We start from the raw sequence: 23,020 nt of genomic DNA, 5'->3' as shown, positions 1-23,020 counted from the left end.
GCCTGCAATTTGCTGGCTACAACTTCAAAGAGTTTCTGCTTGGGAATTCCAGACAGATAAATTGCTAAAACACCTTACTCTCTGAACCCACCTACAGCAGCTTGGGGGAATTAATTTATCCAGAACACAATGAAAGATGCTTTTGTAACTGTACTTAATGTCAGCTAAAATATATTTCATTTAATTATTTGATCATGTTTAGAGGCCACATGAAAATATAACATTGACTATACTGTTTGGTTTTGTCAGCATCTTTTCTTTTATCAAATACTTTCTAAATGTGTCATTTTTCTTATTTTCCTGTGAATTCATTATGATGAAAAAAGCAAAGACTAATTTGTAGAAATTTGCATTTTAATATATTTTGTGTGGTGCAAGCCATGTATTAATTTTAATCCCTTAAACTAGGAAGTTCTTAAACAGAGACACTATACCATGTAACAGAGAATAATGGAAACAGTCTTTCATACAACCTTAAGCTGTGATTTCATCACATTTTTAATTATTGTTTTTTATTCTGATTGATATAAGAGCCTATTGCAATTTCTATGCCTATTAACAATAATATGAAAATATTGGCATAGATCAATACACACTCTTGAAATCAAAACTGCCACATAGCAGAACTAAACTTCTTCCACTTAGCCTCCATCTTCTGAAAAGACTCAAATAATGGCTGTGCCTTGCAGCATGCCCGAAAAGTTTGCAAACGTGGACTTGATCATGCTAAGGAGAAAAGTAAATTGCAGAGCGAAGGCTGTGCAATGAGAATGTCCAGCCTCTAACTTAATGATGTACAAATCTGTGGTGACTGTTTGCTCAAATATCCCTTTCGTTCTAAACTTAGGTCACAATCTGAGCAAGAACAGAGATCATCAGATCAGTGTTTGAATCGGAGTGCTCCAAGGAAAATGTTGGTAACTCAGTGGCTGTATCTGCCAACCTCTTCTCTACTAGTGTTGAAAATGGTTGTACCGCTGCTGTGGATGAAAGCAACAAGTTCAGAATCCATTGTAACAAACCATCATTGCATATTATTTGTGCAGTCAATGCCTAGAAGAACAAGAAGCCAATCCTCTTGCACCATTGAACGTGGTACTGAATATGGTTTGGCCCCATCTTACTTGGCAGATAAAACATATACAACCATGTTTCAGAGTAGCAGCCGTGTTACTCTGTATTCACAAAAAGAAAAGGAGGACTTGTGGCACCTTAGAGACTAACAAATTTATTTGAGCATAAGCTTTCGTGAGCTAGAGCTCACTTCATCGGATGCATTCAGTGGATTCATTCGATGCATCCGATGAAGTGAGCTGTAGCTCACGAAAGCTTATGCTCAAATAAATTGGTTAGTCTCTAAGGTGCCACAAGTACTCCTTTTCTTTTTGCGAATACAGACTAACACGGCTGCTACTCTGAAACATGTCTTAGCTCTGGAATCCTGGGCAAATTTCAACTTAAATTCTAATATTTTGCATCCTTAAACTCTCACTATCAATTCAGCTGAATAGATGGTATTCTTCCTCACTGTTATGCCCTGAGTCTCTGTGCTGTTATTTGATCTGAAAAGACTGTTTATGATACCTTTATTTTATGTGTGTTTAATAAAGTTGTGGCCTTCTTAACCATAATTCATGACTCTCATTCTCATTCTTCAATGGTGGAACCAGCAATTTGACATTCCGATGACACCAGTTCAAAGAGTAGTCTGCAAGACTCGAACGGATTCCTAAGCATTTTAAATTTTATTATACCTTTCCTCCTATGTTTCTCTGTTGGAAAGATAAGCGCTTTAGCTGAAGAAATGAAAAGTACAAAGCATCCATAGACCTTGTTATGTAAAATGTAAAAAGCGATGATCTTATCTACAGAAAGTGGGTGTTAGATTATATCAGCACACATTTAGCATAAAACATTTCCTATGGTAATGCCTCTCACTTTCCCAGACTTTTACAGGCACCAAGTGGCACACAGGCCGCAGACCTCTTTGTAATGTTAATGAATCATCTTAATGGACTGTTTTAGCAGAAACATTCATCACCTTTTGTACCACAATGATTTTTTTTTGTTATACTTAAATAGTTAAGTAGGTAATAAATGCCTATCAGGGCAACCACTATGGGCTAGTAATCCATCTAACTATAAATCATTGGTGGATTATTATTGTCCTGTTTAATTAACACTCTAAGGGATTCTGTCATTAGACAGACTTTAACCTTCCACCAAGGAGGCTTTGACATTTCAAATAAGAAAAAGTGTGTTTATGTGAAAAGTTAATTTGCGTGACCTGGAACTAGCAATGGTGTCAGGGGTGAGAGGGTGGGGGTGTCATGATGACTGCTCACACAGTTTTTCACAGGAAACTAAAAATCAGAATGGACTAAGGGCCCAATCCAACTCCCATTGAAGTCATAGGGAATCTTTCTACTCATTTAAATGGCAGTGGAATCAAGCCCTAAATGAACTTGATATAGTTGTATATAGCACTTTTGAAGTTTCTGACCCCTAAACTGGCAAGATGTGAACTTTGTATGTGTATGTGTGTGTCTATGCTTGTCTGTTTTATGTTTCAATTTGAAGTGTTCTAAGCAGAGCTTGTGATGGGCAAACCCTTTTATTTTCCTTCAACAAAGCAGGGGAAGGGAAGGCTAATCTTGTTGCCTCTCTGTGAACTCTTTTCACACTTCAAGAATCAGCTAAGCAGCAAGAGCTCCTGGGAAAGGCAGGGAGTTCACAGGCTCATAAAGTGTCGTTTTTCTGTAGAACCAGTTCTGTAGTCTTATTAAACAAAATTTCCATAACTGAACTTATGTCTGGTGCAGAATGAGGTTGGACACTGTACAAAGGTGAAACATTTGTGTATTTGGTGTACCTGGAAGTTGCTTTTTTGACCCATGGTAAAGTGGCAAGATGGTAGCTTCTTTTTTCTTTAGTAATGTTTATTTTATTTAATAATTGTTACTCCCCGTTTTTTCAACGGGTAAATGCTACTTGTAAGAAAAGTGGCTCACGTTAATTCATTTATTTCCATCTATGAAATCAGATCTTGTTTTCTGGACCAACAATTTATTGTCTGTTTGGTTGAATGGTTGGTTGGTTTTTGGTTCAGCAGTATTGATAATACTAGCAGTGCACTTATAATCTTCTATCTGTTTTGCAAATATTCAGTAATTAAAGCTCAGAACAGCCCTCTGAGATAAAGATAAATAAAAGTATTAATATCTCCATTTTAGAGATGTTGAGGTTTGAACAGAGAGACTAAGGCTGTGTCTACACTTCACGCCTTTTAGTGGCACAGCTGTGCTGCTACAGCCGTGCTGCTAAAAGGTGCGCAGTGTAGCTGCTGTTTGTCGGTGGGAGAACGCTCTCCCACCGACAACAAACTTCCACCCGCCACAAGCGGCCCTCCTGCCAACAGAGCGCTGTTCACACTGGCGCTTTTCATCTGCAAAACTTTTGTCGTTTGGGGAGATGGGTGTATTTTTCACACCCGTCCTCTGAACGACAAAACTTTTGTCATTCAGGTTCCAGTGTAGACAAAGCCTTAGTATCTGAGCCATAGGTACATCTCAAGAGTGGTGTTTCCTAGTTCTGTGCACAAACTTCTAGAATGCACTTTCCTCTCCTTTTTGTATTTATATGTGGGGATCTTTTGCATTATTTTCCTAGTATGTGCCCTAGTCATCTTCTTATTTACTCTTGTAAAAAAAAGAAGAAATAAAAATTTTACATGGGGGGAAAAAAACCCAGTCATCCCACTTAAAAGCTCTTGTGCAAGGGCAGCTCTTTCACTTTTTCATTAAGATTTTAAGATCTTATTGATTTAAAATTCTTTTGCCAGGTAAATGTATGAAGATGTATCATCTCATTTTCTATGCTGACCCAGGACAAAAGCAGCATTAGCATTTTAAATAACAATTTCAATTACAATTACACATTCATCTGCCAGTTTCTATCCTGTAATGATTCATAACCAAAAAATATAGAAATACATTTGCTTGAGTGAAACAGTACAAGACACCAAAACAAATATAATAAGATAAGAAATAAAAGTACACTACTTCAGCAGAAATTATTGCCTGCATGAGTGAGTTTTTGCTGCAACGGTTTCTAAGAGAAGAGGTTTCTGCATTCCCTATAGACCCACCCCATTAATTAAATTTGTCATTGCCTGTCACAAAGCCCCAGGGTTCAATCTTTTTTATAGCAAGCACTGTGCCATCCAACATCTTATCTTATACAAAATGGGCAGCCGAGACTTCATGTCTGTGCACATAGTAGAACTCCTAGGCAGGATTTCCCACAGATTTTCCCCATCCCAATCCAATATATTTTGGAGATTTGTGCCAATTTAATATTCTTGGTTTGAAATAAATAGATAAAGCTTCAATGGCCATTTCATATTATTTTCTTGTGTATCAATGCCATATCCTTCATGAGGTGGAGGATTAAATTCTAATAATGTCACTGCATCTCTCCTCCACGTAGCTGCCCATGAGAAGTTCCAGAAGAATGGGTTCTGAATGGCTTCTACAATCCAGCCAAGTTTTATCAGAGCAGGTCATCGACCAATAGGCTCTTCAAATCTGTTCCATTGCTTCCCCTGTTCCATTGCTTCCCCTGTGATGAAATATCCAGAGAAATTTACATATAGCTCAAATTCTCTATGATCTGTTTTATCTTAATCATATGCAAGCTATTCTTCAAGCTGGGGCAAAAAGGTTCCCTCCGACAGGTGTAAGTGAAATGATGGGACATCTACTTATTTATTTCTCTGCTTTGTTTGAACGTCCTAGGGGCCAAATTCTCACCTCAGACCCCATGCACTGAAGTTAATGGCATTACACAGGAAGTAAATTAAGGTAAAATTTGGCCATATCTCTCCATATTTTAATGAATTTAAGAATCTGATTTCCAGTCTTGGTACAGAGGCAGAGCTGAACTGTGTGTAGGGGGAAAGACTTAGTTCCCTCAGCACAGCAACCTCTTCTTTTCCTCATATGGACTTCATTCCCAGCGCTCTACCCACTCTTATACTATAAAATTATGTCAACCTAACTTATGTCGGCATACAGCCATCACAGTTATAAAATTGCTTGTGTGCATGCACACTTGGCTCCTTGTGTCAGCAGTGTGCAACCTCACCAGGAGCGCTTGTATCAATTGTATTGTTAGTGTGCGGCATTGTAGGACAGTTCCTGAAAGCCAGTAACAGTCGACTTAAGCAAGGCAGTGTCTACACTGACACGGCATGAACCTAATTACATCGATTGTGACTCTACATCGCTCAGGAAGGTGGTGTTATGAAACTGAAGAAGAGAGGTGTTTATATCAGTGGGAGCCAAATTTAAGTGAAGACACTTCCACAGCTAGGTTAACTCAAGGCAGCTTACCTTGACCTAACCCTCTGGTGTAGACCAGGCCTTACCCTCTGCCTCAAAGAACTATCTTCCATGGATCCTAGGCAACAGGTCTTGCCCTAGGCCCCTAAGCAGCTGTGCCCCTGCTCCTGTCTATCTCTTTCTGTGCCTCCTTTCTTGCTCACTGTTCTGGGACAGCAGTTGGCATGGAGAGCAATGGGGGTGGGGGGAGAAGGAGAAGAAAAGACTACTAAGCCCCAAGTGGCTAGAGAGCAAACTGTAGGGATAAAAGCTATATTTTTTCTCTTATTCCTCTGTCTTCTGGACCAATGTAGGAAAGTCCAACAGAAATGTGTTTCTGAGTCCCATTGCCTTGCTGCCCTGAACAGTTAATACATAAATTCCTCTCTCCTAAGAAAGGCACAGGAAACTCATCTCATTAAACCTTGTGCTTTAGGACCTACTATTATAGATCAGGATGAGACTTAATGTGTGTGCTGGGGGTGGCAGGTAGAGTATACCATGTCTGCCCATTGCAGGGCTCTTATACTTTACTCTGAAACATCTAGTGCTGGCCATCGTTGGAGACAGGACATTGGATTATATGGACCTCAGTTCTGACCCAATAGGGCAATACCTATGTTCTAATGTTCCTAACTCAGCTGGAAGACTTGCCCAGGTACAAAAAAATCAGAGATAGAAAGTATGGTTTTGCAGGGCTTCACCCATACAGAGTGCCTTTTTCCAGTGCATTTAATATCTTGGAGGAATCCAGCCACCTTTGTTGTCCCTGAATCTAATAGCAATGGAATAAGCACATTGGTCCAGATTCACAAATCAAGAGTCATAATTCCCTCCCTGGTCTGCCTGGGACAGTGAAGGTACATGCCTCCCTTTGTACACACCAGACTGAATTTACAATCTAGCCCTAAATGTAGAAATGATACTAGAAAACACAAAGAAATGAGAGGTAGGCAAACATAACAAATGTTCTGTTAAATTCTATATCATCTTTGTCTAGGGAATGTAGATACTTTATGCACTACCATGATGACATATCAGTTTGGTTAACTGGCCTTTTGGCGTTTGATTAAAATTTTCAATCATGCCATCAGATTGTGAAATATTATATTAGCCCTTGTAATGTTCCAACAAAGTACGGAGGTATTTCATTAGGTCAGACTGAAACTGATTACCTTAGTATCTGGAGATGAACTCCCAGGAATGCCATACCAGGAAAATAAATGTTCAAACATTGGATGATGTCATAAAACATAGATCAATATACATATATCACGAAACAGTCCTTTTTCGATGACTATCACATACTGCATGTAGGAGACAGCATGTCTAATGATTAGAGCAGAGCAAGACGATCTGTATCCTTCCTAGTCCAAATCTGTGTCCAGCTTTCATTGTGATTTTAGGCAATTTTATTTCCAGTCAATTATCCTCAATCTGGTTTTAAGGGCTTGGGGCCTGATTGAAAGCAATGGGTGTTTTGGTCCAAATAACGTTTGCAGGGTTGGATTCTATATGCATTACCAGAAAAGTTCAATAACATTTGATGCAATATTATTATTAGATTTGTTTTTTAAAAATATTTTGAAGCCTTCAGGTAATAGAGAAATGAATGCAAATATATTTTCCTTTCGATGAGTTTAGCATATTTATTTTACCGGTGTTTAACATGCATGACTTCAATGTATTGCTGAATATATTTATTACAAAGATATCAGGTATCACATTTAAACAAACACCTCTTTTCAAAGAACTCAAAGATTCCCCTTTGTTTAAATTTTGGTTTCAATCTGAAACTGCGTGAGCTGCGGAGTAAGGGGGGGAAATAGAATTTTGTATTTAATTTCCCTGTCAGATGAGTAGGAGAGGAAGGAGAATCTGAACATATGTTCTGCAAGCTCCTCTTTTACTGAGACAAGCAATACTTAATTTATTAAATGTGAAGTTTTTTTTCACATGGCAATAAAGGTTCAACTCTCCTGCCAATTTCATCCCACCATGAATATTGACTTTGGGCATCATTCAAATACTTGATTTTTTTTTCAAATTACACAAAATCAGTGACCGAAATCATCTTATGGCCTCTGTTCTCTGGCCAATGCTGGTAGGATCAGTATTAACTCCCTCCACGCCATGGAATTAAGTAAAGTGCAGATGTGGCAAGGGTCTCCCAAGAAAGACATGTTGCTAGAATAAAAGGAGGGCTTGGCAAGCAATTTGAAAGCCCTGGAATCTTTGAGACCTGGACCCCACTGATTTTCTTTCTTGCTTTCTTTCTTTCAAAAAATAAGGCAAGAACAGGGAAAGAAAGAGAGAGAAAAAAGTAAAGAAATGGGAAGGGAGGAGAAGAAAGTCATAGAGGGGAAAGGAGAGTGACATTTTTACAGTTGTGTCCTCAGCCTAAAGTGGCTAGTTTAAAACATACATACACAAAGGCACATAAGCATTTTCTCCCATTCTCTGTCCTCTACAGTACTTTACTCTGTCCAGCATAGGACACTCATTGTCCCTCCCACTCATTTCGACACTTCCCTTATTTCTGGCTTCCTGTCTTCTCTCTCTGCCAATCTCTAGACTTTATCCTCCTACTTTGGTTTTTCTCCTGCTTCATTTTTATACTTTCCCCTTTGCTCCTCACCCTCTTCTGATTCCCTCCAGCCTAGCGGTGACATGAAAGGACTTATGCACCAATCCTGTAAGTGACTGTGCATATGTGAAGCCCCATTTCTCCTCTCTCAGTACTCCTGGCACCCCCATTTCTCCCACAGATTTTCTCTCCCTGAGGAGATCCTCACAGAGTTTTCCTCTCCCTTAGCCCCTGCAGCCATTAGTTTTATCCATGGGAGGGGGCAGTCTGGCCCCTTGATTCTATAAGCTCTAATGCCAGCAAAATAGCTCTTTACTGCCCTTTTGAAGCAACAGTTGTGTAGTGTTACTGGAGTGGAATTAGTTTCACATTTCACGGCAGAGGTGGCCGCATTTCAGTGGTGCATGAGTGATCCAAGTTTATAAAGCACTTCAGAATCTTTCCAGATAAAAGATGTGGTATAATTTTCTTGCTACTCATAATTATTTGAATTATCATTTTATTTTATTATGTGTATATGTAAATCTAAAATTTACTTTTTTGTAGTAACTAATAACATTGCTTTCAGTTTTCAAAATGCTTTTAAAAACCATGTAAAAATGCTGTCTTTCTTCCTCTATCTCTAAGTTGCTAATTTATTTTCATTGATATGTATATTTTCTTTTTATTTCGCTGCTTAGCACCCAAAATCCTCTGAGCACATCACAAAAAATATAATTAGGATCAAAATATAAAAAAATCCAGTAGGCAATATTTTCTATTTTACCAGCCTGTTATGTGGCATGATGTAATTTGTTTGGTGAATCCAACTCTCAGGGTTTAAGAAGTCTTGTGTTTTGTGTAGGTGGCTATATATTTTAAATTCCTCCTTTGACACCTGGAAAAACCACAACAATGTGCAGGTCTTTATGTAGTGTAGTGTAGCCATGTTGGTCCCAGGATATTAGAGAGACAAGGTGGATGAGGTAATGAAGTTGCCAGTAAAATATGTTACCTCACCCACCTTGTCTTTCTGCAAGTCTTTATAACATTCTTAGCCACACTTGCTATTGTGGGGGTGGGGTATGATTAATCTATCTTCCAGCTTTCCTGTACATATGATACCTGTAACTCAATACTGATACTTTTGGGAGGTCTTCCTAACCAAATCTAATCCTTCCTTCAGGTGTTCTGGAGAGGGATGGGTATTGGATCATGACAGAAAGATACTCATTAATTTCTGAAGTTGGGTGCAAGCAACTTGTGTAAAGACAAAGAAGTTGGTGAGCTGAACATATTATTAGCATTTTGATCCATGGCAGAAGATCAGAGAAGAGCATGGATAATGATTTGTGTCAACATGCATGTCATAAATATAAAGGGAAGGGTAAATACCTTTAAATCCCTCCTGGCCAGAGGAAAAACCCTTTCACCTGTAAAGGGTTAAGAAGCTAAGACAACCTAGCTGGCACCTGACCAAAATGACCAATGAGGAGACAAGATACTTTCAAAGCTGGAGGGGGGGGACAAAGGGCTTCTCTCTGTCTGTGTGTTGTCTTTTGCTGGGACCAGAGCAGGAATGCAGGTCAGACCTCCTGTAAAGGGTTAATAAGCAATCTAGTTAGATATGCATTAGATTCTGTTTTGTTTAAATGGCTGATAAAATACGTTGTGCTGAATGGAATGTATATTCCTGTTTTTGTGTCTTTTTGTAACTTAAGGTTTTGCCTAGAGGGATTCTCTATGTTTTGAATCTGATTACCCTGTAAGGTATTTACCATCCTGATTTTACAGAGGTGATTTTTACTTTTTCTTTAATTAAAATTCTTCTTTTAAGAACCTGATTGCTTTTTCATTGTTCTTAAGATCCAAGGGTTTGGGTCTGTGTTCACCTGTGCAAATTGGTGAGGATTTTTGTCAAGCCTTCCCCAGGAAAGGGGCTGTAGGGCTTGGGGGGATTTTGGGGGGAAAGATGTTTCCAAGTGGGCTCTTTCCCTGTTATATTTGTTAGATGCTTGGTGGTGGCAGCAATAATGTCCAGGGACAAAAGGTAAAATAGTTTGTACCTTGGGGAAGTTTTAACCTAAGCTGGTAAAAATAATCTTAGGGGGTTGTTCATGCGGGTCCCCATATCTGTACCCTAGAGTTCAGAGTGGGGAAGGAACCTTGACAATGCAGGACACAGCCTTCTTACAAAGTTAATCAAATACAGTCTATATATATAAGAGCACTGCAGTTTGGGGAGACAGACATTTTTGTTTCAGAGAGGGAGCCTACACCAAAGAGGTTTTTTAAAAGAAATGCAGGCAGTTTTGAAAAATAGGGGATATACTGGAATATTATCCCAGCCTGGAAGGAAGAAATAAACTTTGTGCATATGCAGTGATTTCATATCTATGAAACTGTGAAAAAACAAGAATGTGGGAATGTGTCGATTTCAAGAAAATTTTCACAGGAAAAGTTTCTAAATTATTCAAAATCAAAATAGAATACTTTGTTTTGACTTTCTTGCATTGTTTTATTTCATTATAATCTTTAAATTATAATGTTTTTTGAGGAAGAGCTGCGTGAAGCTCAAAACTTGCCCCTACCACCAACAGAAGTTGGTCCAATAAAAGATATTAGCTCACCTTCTTTTGTCTCTGTTATAAGGTTTTGAAGTCTAAATGAAATATATAATCCTTATTGAAATGACACACTTCGACATTATCAAAACCTTTTGTTTTGGTAAAGGTGTTTCAGCATTTACAAATCAAAATATTTTGGAATTTCCATTCCACAAAATATTTCAAGATTTTGATCTTTCATCCTGATCTGGGACAAAAACAACTTTCAAAATGTCATAATTTTTCCCAGAATGGAAATTCCAGTTTCTGACCAGCTCTATTTAAAATGGTCTTACCTTGGTTGCTAATCATGCAGACATTTAGGCATGGCCTGCAAATAGTTTTGGTACCAGTATAACTATGTTGGTTAGGAGTGTGATTTTTTTACTGAAATAGTGATAGTGATACCATCCTAACGTAGACATGGTTATGCCAGTATAAAGGTGTTGATACCAGTATAGCATTTCCCCATACAGTATACCAGTATTAGACACCTTTATAGTGGTATAACTGCATCCACATTTACCCATTGAAGTCAATAGGATTATTCACAGTAATAAAGTTAACCATGCACAAGTGTTTGCAGCCTTAATGTGGAAACTGGTGCTAATGTGTTGTAGAACATCAGGGGTTCCAATTTCAGAAAGGCAGGTAGAGATGCTGCAGCAAGCCACTGTGAGCTGGATTCCAATTTACGCCCTTCATCATACTTGTTTTAGTAAGAATTATGGAAAGCATCAAGGTCTAGTGGACAGAGCACTGAACAAGGGAGTTGTGAGACCTGGATTCTATTCTAGCTCTGAAATTGGCTCACTGAGTGACTTTGGAAAAGTTGTTATGAGTGTTGTTTTTATGTACTTCAAATGGCTTCCTGTGTGCAGCTCTTAGCACAAGTCACTTAGCAACACTCTCCTTACAATGTGTATGATAATCAAGATGGACCATTTCCATCATACACATTGTAAGGAGAGTGATCACTTTAGATAAGCTATTACCAGCAGGAGAGTGGGGTGGGGGGAGAGAAAACCTTTTGTAGTGGTAAACACCCATTTTTTCATGGTTTGTGTGTATAAAAAGATCTTCTGTACTTTCCACAGTATGCATCCGATGAAGTGAGCTGTAGCTCACGAAAGCTTATGCTCAAATAAATTGGTTAGTCTCTAAGGTGCCACAAGTCCTCCTTTTCTTTTTGCGAATGCCGACTAACACGGCTGGTTACTCTGAAACCAATTATTACACCATCATTAAACCATCATTCAAGATTCACCAGTCTTCTAGAGCACTCTTCTTTCAATTTGTAATGTGTTAGAATCTGAAGTGCCTACTGAACACTTTCAGCAATGAGCTGTAGAATCATAATTTTTCCTACCCGTATTGTTTAATGTGAATGAAGACCCATTAATTCAATTATGGAGAAGCATTTAGAAACCCAGTTTGTTGAACCACAAACTCATAGTATGACTGCAACATAAATCTAGAAAATCAACTGTATTTAAATTTAAATGAAAAATTCCTTCCTGTTCCAATCGCATAAAATGGAACAGCTTATGTAGTGTAATAACGACTGGTAGGCAACAGCTATTACTTGTTTTTGTTACATTGCTAACATGAGGCAACCTGAAGTTAAAATGAGAGGGTTAGGAATTGGCTTCCCTGATTCACTTCTGAGAGTTCTATAATTTTTCTGAGACCATGATCTCACCCGGCTCTCCACAGAGGGGAATCTGGATTGGTTGATGTAGATGTATCCTTCTGGTGAGACATCAGACTTTATTAAGTGACTTGAAGAAAAGCTGCAGTCTGATTAGTTGGAGAGGATGCTGAATATATGATTATCTCAGAACTAATGCACGTAGTGGGATTATATAGCATTTTCACCAACCCCATCACTACCCCAATTATTTCTGACTTCTCTTTGCCATGCCAGGGTCCCAGTCTGGCATTCCATGCACACTCAGAACTCTCAGTGAAGGAATGATACAGATTTGGAAACATTCCAGCACAAACAAATGAGGGAAACTTTAAAGATACACAGAAGAATGTCTGCAGAAAACAAACGGAATGACTTATAATAAATTAACGTGTGCTATCCGATTCTTAAGAAAGCACTATCTCATTCATGATGTGGGCACTAGAACCACCTATTGCTTATTGACTTTGCCTAAGGCACAAATGAATATTCTTATACTGGAAGAGGTATCTCTGATGGCATATTTCAATTTATTATAACACATTTTTGTTGCCAGCTTCTGGTTCATTTTCTGCAAGGCTACAAAGAACTGACTGACTCTGCCTGATTTTCCAAGCATCTGTCTGTTTACAAACTGTTAAGTGTTGATAGTTATTCCAAAATAACTATAGACTGTACACAACACAGTACTACTTAGACCATGTGGTTTGTCTTAACATAGGTTACACCATATTCAGTTAAATCTTGTGTCTCTTTTAAACAACCAAACACAGAAGAAGTTAGGCTTTTGCAGCAACATGGCATTAACATGTATTTATTTGACACCATACTCCTAACAGCTTGTGTGAAGTAATCCTGAGACCGGCTGCTGAGATGTGAGATCCTTTCAGTGAGAGGCTGCATTACAAATCTTATTCTCTTTACTGGATTGATAGAGCCAGAAGAATTCCCAGAAGTTACCTACTACAGGACAGGCCTAACAAAGAAAATAACAGAACGCCACTAGCCGTCACCTTCAGCCCCCAACTAAAACCCCTCCAACGCATTATTAAGGATCTACAACCTATCCTAAAGGATGACCCAACACTCTCACAAATCTTGGGAGACAGGCCAGTCCTTGCCTACAGACAGCCCCGCAACCTGAAGCAAATACTCACCAACAACCACATACCACACAACAGAACCACTAACCCAGGAACTTATCCTTGCAACAAAGCCCGTTGCCAATTGTGCCCACATATCTATTCAGGGGACACTATCACAGGGCCTAATAACATCAGCCACACTATCAGAGGCTCGTTCACCTGCACATCCACCAATGTGATTTATGCCATCATGTGCCAGCAATGCCCCTCTGCCATGTACATTGGTCAAACTGGACAGTCTCTACGTAAAAGAATAAATGGACACAAATCAGATGTCAAGAATTATAACATTCATAAACCAGTCGGAGAACACTTCAATCTCTCTGGTCACGCAATCACAGACATGAAGGTCGCTATCTTAAAACAAAAAAACTTCAAATCCAGACTCCAGCGAGAAACTGCTGAATTGGAATTCATTTGCAAATTGGATACTATTAATTTAGGCTTAAATAGAGACTGGGAGTGGCTAAGTCATTATGCAAGGTAGCCTATTTCCTCTTGTTTTTTCCTACCCCCCCCCCCAGATGTTCTGGTTTAACTTGGATTTAAACTTGGAGAGTGGTCAGTTTGGATGAGCTATTACCAGCAGGAGAGTGAGTCTGTGTGTGTATGGGGGTGGGTTTTTGGAGGGGGGTGAGGGAGTGAGAGAACCTGGATTTGTGCAGGAAATGGCCTAACTTCATTATCATGCACATTGTGTAAAGAGTTGTCACTTTGGATGGGCTATCACCAGCAGGAGAGTGAATTTGTGTGGGGGGGTGGAGGGTGAGAAAACCTGGATTTGTGCTGGAAATGGCCTAACCTGACGATTACTTTAGATAAGCTATTACCAGCAGGACAGTGGGGTGGGAGGAGGTATTGTTTCATATTCTCTGTGTATATATAAAGTCTGCTGCAGTTTCCACGGTATGCATCTGATGAAGTGAGCTGTAGCTCACGAAAGCTCATGCTCAAATAAATTGGTTAGTCTCTAAGGTGCCACAAGTACTCCTTTTCTTTTTGGATTGTCAACACACAGCTTTTGCACTGATTTAACTAAATCAGTAGAAAAAAATATTTAGTTAAATTGGTGCAGTCTCCTAATATGAATACAGCTATACTGGTATAAAAGTGTTCACACCAGTATAAAGGTGTTTACACCAATATAATTGCTGTCAGTACATTATACTGTTATAGCTTGTTTTAGTAAATTCAATAAAAGGCCTTGACCAGCTATACATCAAGGTAAGACTACTACCTCCCTGCCTACTCTAGGATTTTATAATGTATTAGCTATCATCTATTGGTTATTTCATTTTAAAAACAAATATTTTTCTTAGTTTAGACATGGCCCCTATGCACTTGTCTACATGGGAAATTGACCAGAATACCTATTAGAATAAGCTATTTCAAAACAGCTATTCCAGAAGAGCTCCCCATATGGACACTCTGTTATGGAATAAAAGTCACTTTATTCTGGAACAATTAATGCACTTTGTGAGTAAATAAATTGTTCCAGAATAAAATTATGTTTATTCCAGACTAGAGTGTTTACATGGAGACACATAGAGAATTACTGTGGAATACCTTATTCTGCAATAGCTATTCCCATCAATTTCCCTGTGTAGACAAGTACTTAGTCCACTGTCTTCCAAACTCTTACTTGGACCAAAGCGCTTTGTCCTTAGAGAGTATAGCAAGTACATTTTATTCAAACCTTTGAGGCCTAACATGGGGCTGAGCTCTCTTCTGGACGACTGATGGTTCCTGAGGTCAGCTAGAGAGAGTTCTATATGCTAGTAATTTGCCTTTATCTGTCCTGGTACTGTAATTTTATTCACAGAATATTTATTTAACTTCCCATAGCTATGAGCTCTATGGTCTTTTTGGCTGCAGGATGCCCTCGGGGTTTCTCTGGCTTGATACCTTTCAGTGCCCAGTCCTGATCCAGGAGCCAAAAAGTTGTTTGGAAGCAGACCCATGGAGCCAGGAATCAAGTTCATTAGCAGTTCCCATTGCCAAATGAGAAGTAAAAGTTATATCTTCCACCATGCTCAAATATGGAAGGTGGCTCACAACAATGCATCAATCTGACTCATCTGGGCTTGTTCTGAGCCCACAAAGAAGAGTGACCTACACACACATAAAAGGTCTATGAAAAAGTTTAAAGGAACTTAGAATTCATCATAGCAGGGAAATGTAGAAAACACACCAGAGATTAATTTTAAAAGCTTGTTATTGTTAACCAACTCACTAGAACCAGAACATTTACAAAACAAGTTGGTTAATCATACTTTGGGGTGAATTCCTTCTTAAATGTGAATGAAGTTTTCTTCTCTCCTCCCCTAACCCACACCTACACCGTCTCTCTCTCTCTCTCTCTCTCTCTCTCCTAATCTTTTATTTTACATCCCTTTTATTTCAGCCCCAGGACTCTTTAAAGCAAAGCTTGCCATTTGTCCAAAAGTATGTCTGTGTGGTGTTTTTGTAGTGTGGACTAACTGACATTAGAAACTAGGCTAAAATTGCCAAATGCATTTTAAATGGTGAATAATACTGATTTGAGCCTAGATTTCCAGGGATGAAAGTCTAGTCTATTAATCAACTGCCCCACCTAGCTCATTATTTGTAAGGCTCATAGTGCCCAATGTCAGTATAGGCTGCTACATCACCCTTTAACTTCGCTTCCCCTCGGCATTATTAGGTGACTAATAACAAGGGTCTAAATTCCATCCTGAGTTATACCTGTTACCGTCAATTGGGTCACACCCATGACTTCAGTGGCATGGCATGAGTATAATTGAGAGCAAATTTTGGCCCAAAGAATCTATAATACACCACACCTGGCACCGTGGGTTCAAAGAGCAAAATCACACTTGAGCTGGCATGTTTTTTAGGATTTGGCCAACATAAGGAAAATAGAAAAGGAACAAAATATTTTAGACATTTTGAAGCCAGACAAAAATGATGCAGCTGTTGTTGGGGATAGGCTCAATCACTAATCATTAGATACAAGTTGTGACATGAACAAGGTATAAAAGACATTCTGAATTAAATATTTTTACAGCGTTCAGTGCCTGATTCAAAGGCTATTGAAAAACTTCCAGTGTTGACTTAAAGGGGTTTGGATCCAGCCTTTACTGTGCAGACAGCTGTAGCAGCCTTTTGGTGGGAAGGGGAGGAAATTGCTTGCCTGTAATTCACCCATAATCCCTTGGATGCCAGAACCCATTTTATTATTTATTTAACTAATATACAGGCATTTATTGAACAGCACCTGCGAGAATGAACATTAGCCACATCATTTGAATTATCCAAGTGCCACATGCTTTTTAACGCTTATCAATGCAACCAGCAGATAAGCAGAAGACACAATTTAGAGTCTTGTCCAGAGGATATCTGGACAATTTTTTATATTATTTACATGTCAGAAAAAATCTATTCAACTGCAAAACAGACTCTTTGTTGTGCTTTCATCATAATGTGGAGACTTGAAGTATTTATTAGAAGTGCTGACTCTATTGGTATTCTTTACAACAATATAGTCTAAAAAACTAAAAGTACTAATGAAAGCTGAGGCTGATAACACTGCCTATTATTAAGGTTACCAAACATTTCCCATTATAAGACCTTGTTGCTTACAACTTTGCCAAACTTTAACCATTTGGGAAGAAATTTTTTATACCAGATGTCTGTTTCAGGCTGATTTTTTGGGGAAATTTTCAGTTAAAATAGTTCACCATTTCCAAGAATGAGATAAAGGAAAAATATTGTTTTGTCTATGTTAACAAATTCTGGCAACAATTTCTTTGAGAAGCATCCCATTCTTAGCATCAAAGACTTGAAGTTTGGCAGGGGATGACCCTTGTGTCAGGGATGTGCCATCTCTATGAAAATTTGCCTACGTTTGTCCAGGTTATAAACCTTTGAACAATCATACTTTGCACATGCTTATAGACAGTTTGGGAGCTAAATTTCCAGATTCCATCTGCACTAAGCATGCGCCACCGCAGGGCTCAGTAGGACTTTCACTGTTGGGCCAGCTCCAGGCATCAGAACTGAAAGCAGGGAGTCTCTCTCACTTGTGCTCCACCCCACCCCATTCTGCTAGCCCCAGTAGCTGGGCAAGGACCCTGGGAGCTGGGGCAGACTTGGACTGGAAGGATGAGTCCAGATGGGTAAGATTAGGATAGCCTAGGCAAACAAACTGGAACTGGGAGGAGAAGTCTGTGGTGTGGAAATTGGACTGACTAATTGAGGAGAAAGTGACCAAGATGAGGAGTAAAGAAGGGAGAGGGTTGGGACAGGAATAGGTTAGGGGGATAGGGTAACAGGGGTTAAGCTTGGGGGAAATTGGCAAAAGAGTCTGTGCCCACTAGGAAACACTCCCATCTAGAGCCTGCAGTGGAACATCTCCAGACCTTGAGTCTCACCTTTCTCTGCTGTCAGCAAATATCTGTGAAACCCACTGGCAAAGTGTCCCATCCCCCCCTAGTGCTCGTCCACTTAGAGGATGACAGCCTACTATTGCCGTCAGTTACTCCATTAGTAGCTCTAGAAGCAGATAGCTGTGTGGTGGATGTAAAGGTTCCACCCTTGTGGTGACCCATGTGGGTGTCAATATGATGTGAAATGATAGAATTTATTTTTTTTCCAGTTTGCTTTTTGTTGTTGGTGGTGTGTGTGTGTGTGTGTGTGTTGGTGTGAATGACTGCATCATAATGCATATGCACCAGGGGGCAAATTATGGTTTCTGAGACGACCTTAATTCTGGTATTTCCTATCTTTTGAATGCTTGACTGTGCAACCTTAATTATGTTCTTTTAACATATTTTAACATATCAATACACCCATGTTGAAATAATGCCACTACAGTCTGAATACTAAATAGATCAAATACAATTTTCAGTTTCTGCTTTAAAACTGTTACACGTGTAAGTATATGGCACAATGAGTGAACCTGAAGAAAGGATCAGGTTTCAGGAGTATCTATTTTGCTGTGACACCTGGAGCTCAGGAATGGGAGTTGGTGACTAGGGTGGTACTGGGCAAGCACTGATTTCTCAGCATGTAACAAGTGCTTCTATGCATGCTCAATAAAGATCTTTTCCCTACTACTCTGCCTGCCTGCTGCTCACATATTGTGAACAAAACAAAGTGTACACAACATTTGTACTGTAAGAGATAAGGAACATTTTGTTGATACTACTGTGTGAGTCTTGCTTTTACTCCATAACCCCTCTTGCCTGCTCTCTCCTCACCCTCCAAAAACAGTATTAACATCTCTAAAGGCATTAGGAAATGTTAGGTCTGAAAGTCACTGTGACAGAGATTAGACGCAAGCTTCCTTTCCACAAAAGACAAGACCTGTCAGAATTTATATATGGCTAAATGATTCAAGACAAAGAAAAGGGTCAGAAACTAAAATCCTCCTATTATAGACTTGGCTAACTGGATAGTAAATGACTTGCAGGTGTTTCTCACTCAAATGTTAGGTAAGATAAAAACATGTATTAGATTTTCATTTTTATCAAATTATGTCAAATAGAAAGGGATATACCATTTGTAAACTGTTAGTGGTGCGTGATTTTTCATCTCCTATTTCCCTGGGCTTTGTTCATGTAAATGGTAGGTGAGGGATCTGGCTTCCCTCCTCCACTAACTTGTTCACAGTAAAAGCTGCTAGTTCACGCAGAAGGTCTATTTTTCCAGCTTTGTCCAAATCATAATTTTAGGATGCTGAAAAGCGACGGAAACTTGATATAACTTACTAGCTGCATTCCCAGGAAGCTCTTCAATGACTTCTGTGGACATTTTCTGCTTTTGTCGTTGTTTTTTAAAGTATCACTGAGCAGAAGCAACTGGTATGCCAGCTTCCACCAGCCTACTAAGCATTCCTAACTGGCCCACATATTTATCATTGTACCTGGTCTCATGCTGTCACAGACGAAAAGAGTTCTTCCTTCTATGAGATCAAGGGCATTATGTTTCCCAATGTGATAAGTGTAAATGGGAATATAAGGATGGCAGAACTAAGCCAACCAGTCTGTCTTGTACGCTGCTGCATGACATTTTATAGGCCTCTCCCTCTGTTTAGGATTGATTACTTAGAATTGATTTTCACCCACAGTTTGAAAATAACTGACTCGATATCTCAATGCCACTACTATGGCTACTGGTCCATTAAAGTAATTAATTATGGCCTAGTTAGTGAGTGAGGAGTATCATCACAATCATGGAAAAATCACTGTAGGAAAGAGACTGATCAGACCAAAGAAAAAATATATCTTCTTCAGATAAAATATGCAATGAACAGGAAAAAAGTATTTAAAGCCCACATACTTTGATATATTAGTCTATGGAGTACTTTGCTTGATACAGCTGTTACTATAGGAATAACTTGTAGGTCTGGGGTCAGTTAAAAATGTGGCATTAAGCTAAACATGCACTTTAATTTAATGTAATACTTTTTACTTTTGACTAGACCCACAAATCCAACTAGAAAAGTCTCTTCAGTCATTTACAGAAATTATTTTAAAATTTGATAGCCCATGTTATAGTATAATAACCTTTTAAAAATATCCTTAAATAAAGCAGACATTTGTAAAAGCAGACAAAACCTAATGAAGGGAACTTTTTGGCACAAGGATATTTTTTAATTGTGCTAACAAATACAAATGTATCTCATTATCTACCTTGTGCAATTTTGTCAAGGACTAGTGCAGCTATAGGTTAAAACCTAAAGCAATTACTTTTTCTTATCTCTGCCGTCTGTGGTGTCCTCTACTGCTCATGTGCTTACAGACACACAGCAAACGTTGAGGCAATTGTGGCACTGATGCTTCTTTTGCTCCCTCTTTCTCTTTCCATTTCATCATCAAAAAATGGATCGTTATTTGTTCTTTCCGTCATTTTTTTCTTCTCATATATGTGGAAAACATTGAGTCAATACTCTAACTCATTTTTTTTATTGAGATCTATCAGAGCTTGCCAAGTAAAAAATGAATTAGGACCTCAGGAAATAGCCCAATGGTTGTAGATTTACTGATAATTTTCTGGATTCTAGTTTTATGTGGGCGTTTTGTTTGTTTTGAATAACGATTGAGACATAGACTGGTTTTATTATTTATTATTATTATTTTATTGTTGTTTATTGCTCTCAATTTCTGCTTACACTTAGCTAACACTGAATGAGGCATTCAGTGTTTGGGTCATGCTTTTTTAAATTGAGGTTTACTGCTTTGCTGGAAGAAATATGTCATTAAAATACCTCCCTGCAAGTTCACATATGCAGTTTTATTTGAAATCTGTTGCTAAGGGCATTGTATAATTTTGTCAGTTATATATCAAACAAAACTCTGCAACTCTGTTGATTTTGACATGGAGTTACTGAAAAGAGCTACAGGGGTTTTGCATAAATATTTCCTGAGTGATCTGCAGATACCTAAAGACCAAAGAGTCAAGATTAAAGATCTGAGAATTTAAAGGATTTATTAATTCCCTCTTCTTTTGTATGCCTCTGATAATTGCAGCACTTCGTTTTCATGTTATCATAGCCTGAGGTTTTCCTTGAATGAATATGTTTGTGGATTTGCTACTACCAAACCAGGCTGGATTTGAACTGCTTACTCCAACAAGTATAGGGAGCAAGGGTTCATTGATGGTAGCAACACTGGGAACGCCAGTGAAGACCAGCTGCGAGTGGTTGCCAAGTTTTTAAGCACCATGACATCAAGTCCTCCTAGGACAAGTCTAAGCAACACAGTTAGATGTTAGGCAGCCCACAACATTGCTAACTACAGTGCAGCAAAACTGGTGTTAGTAACAGTGGAAAATTTTTGAAAAAATGTAGACATGTTCAATGTGCATATCCCCCAACTTACCCCCAATCAAGTGTCTAAACCACCACTTTCAGCCTGACAATTACTATGATGCCATTATGTGTTGACAATACAAAAATCTTTGGTATATCAAAAACTGTAAAGGTGAAGACAGCATAAAATAAATTCTCCAACTTTGCTTTTTCTTCTGCAGTTGGGCTTCTCCCAAAAAGAAAGGAATAATCTTGCCACAACAACCACTACTAAAGAAATAGAGGACAGATTTCTACTAACATATGCATGCAACACCGAGAGGGCTCAATGGTGACTGTGATCAGATTGGACTAGTGTGAAAGCAGAAATTGGCCCATGCAGGGTTGCAGACTATAGGTCTTCAGAAGTTCTCCTTAAGCCAGGTCATCTCTTTTTAAAGGTGGCATGAAAAGAAAGGTTTTTTGTTTTTTTTTTTAAAGAGAGAGAGAACTAAAAGTCTTACTAACAGGAGGAAACAGTGTTTGGAACACTTGAATATGATAAAAACTTAAATCTATTGTATTTATTCCTGCAAGTGCACAGAGTTTCCCACTTCCAGCACCCTGGCATCCCAATTAGAGTGACACTGCAAAATACTCTCTGGCTAAGGATATCCCACACTAACTCCCATGATTTTATCATGCAATAATTAGTGGGTTGTTTTTTTTTGTTTTTTTTTTCAAAAAGCCCAAGCTCTTGAAATCCAGTGATCCAGAACCTCAGTTTTCAGTTTTTTAAAAAGTATGTTTCTAGCCCTCCTGTTTGTAGAGAGAAACTTAAAAACATGACTCAGGTATACACTGAAGTCTCAAACAGAAGACCAATAAAAAGACAAAAGATTTATTATTTTTCAAAACCCCATAATTTTAAGTCAGAGTCTAGGGGGAGGGGGAAGGTAACTCATGATTTTTTGAATATTTGGGGTTGGTAAAATATTCCACTGCAGTTTTCAGTGTCCTCCCTTTGTCCCCCTTGATTTGCACTTCCCCTTGTCTCTTCTCTAATAACCCAGCCATACGAAGACCTCTCCTAGCCCCTTCCCTTCTCCTGCTTGTTTCACTCTGTCTGGGAAACAGCATATGGATACTCTTCATGGCCTTGTACTTCTAATACCTCTGGGTAGCTTTCGTTGGTCAGACACAGACTTAGGCTGCCTGCCACAGACCGGGGTACCTGCCCCTAAACTTCTCAACACCTGTGCCAGCCTTGCGCCCCTGCAGCCCCTTTCTCTTTTCCTCAGTCTAGGACACCTGCCACCCCCACTACTTGCTTGCAAGCGCACACCTGGGCCCCTGTACAACCCTTTGTCCCTGCCTAGGAGCCACTTATTTCCTCCACATGTGGTGCTCTTTCTACTGGCAACTATTATCATGCTATTTAAAAAGTCCACCTCGCCTCTCGTTAGCCAGCTGACTGCGCGAGTAGGGATCAAGATTGAGCAATCAAGGCTCAATCCATGCATGCTTCCGGGAAAGTCATTAGGATGTGAAAAGGGTAAGTCATTTCACTAAGGGTGTGAAAAGCCATTGGTCTGTCAGAAAGGGCGGGGAAAGCCTTTGGTCAGCCAGAAAGGGTGGGAAAAGCCATTGGTCAGCCAAAAAGGGCGGGAAAAGAGGTGTCAGTCAGAGAGGGTGGGAAAAATCATTGGTCAGCCAGAAAGGGCGGGAAAAGAGGTGTCAGTCAGAGAGGGTGGGAAAAATCATTGGTCAGCCAAAAAGGGCGGGAAAAGAGGTGTCAGTCAGAGAGGGTGAGAAAAGCCATTGGTCAGCCAGAAAGGGCGGGAAAAGCTGTTGGTCATCA

The sequence above is a fragment of the Eretmochelys imbricata genome, chromosome 13, assembly GCF_965152235.1.
Source record: "Eretmochelys imbricata isolate rEreImb1 chromosome 13, rEreImb1.hap1, whole genome shotgun sequence".
Lineage (NCBI taxonomy): Eukaryota > Metazoa > Chordata > Testudines > Cheloniidae > Eretmochelys > Eretmochelys imbricata.
The sequence above is the reverse complement of the archived record's forward strand: the minus strand, read 5'-3'. Positions refer to the sequence as shown.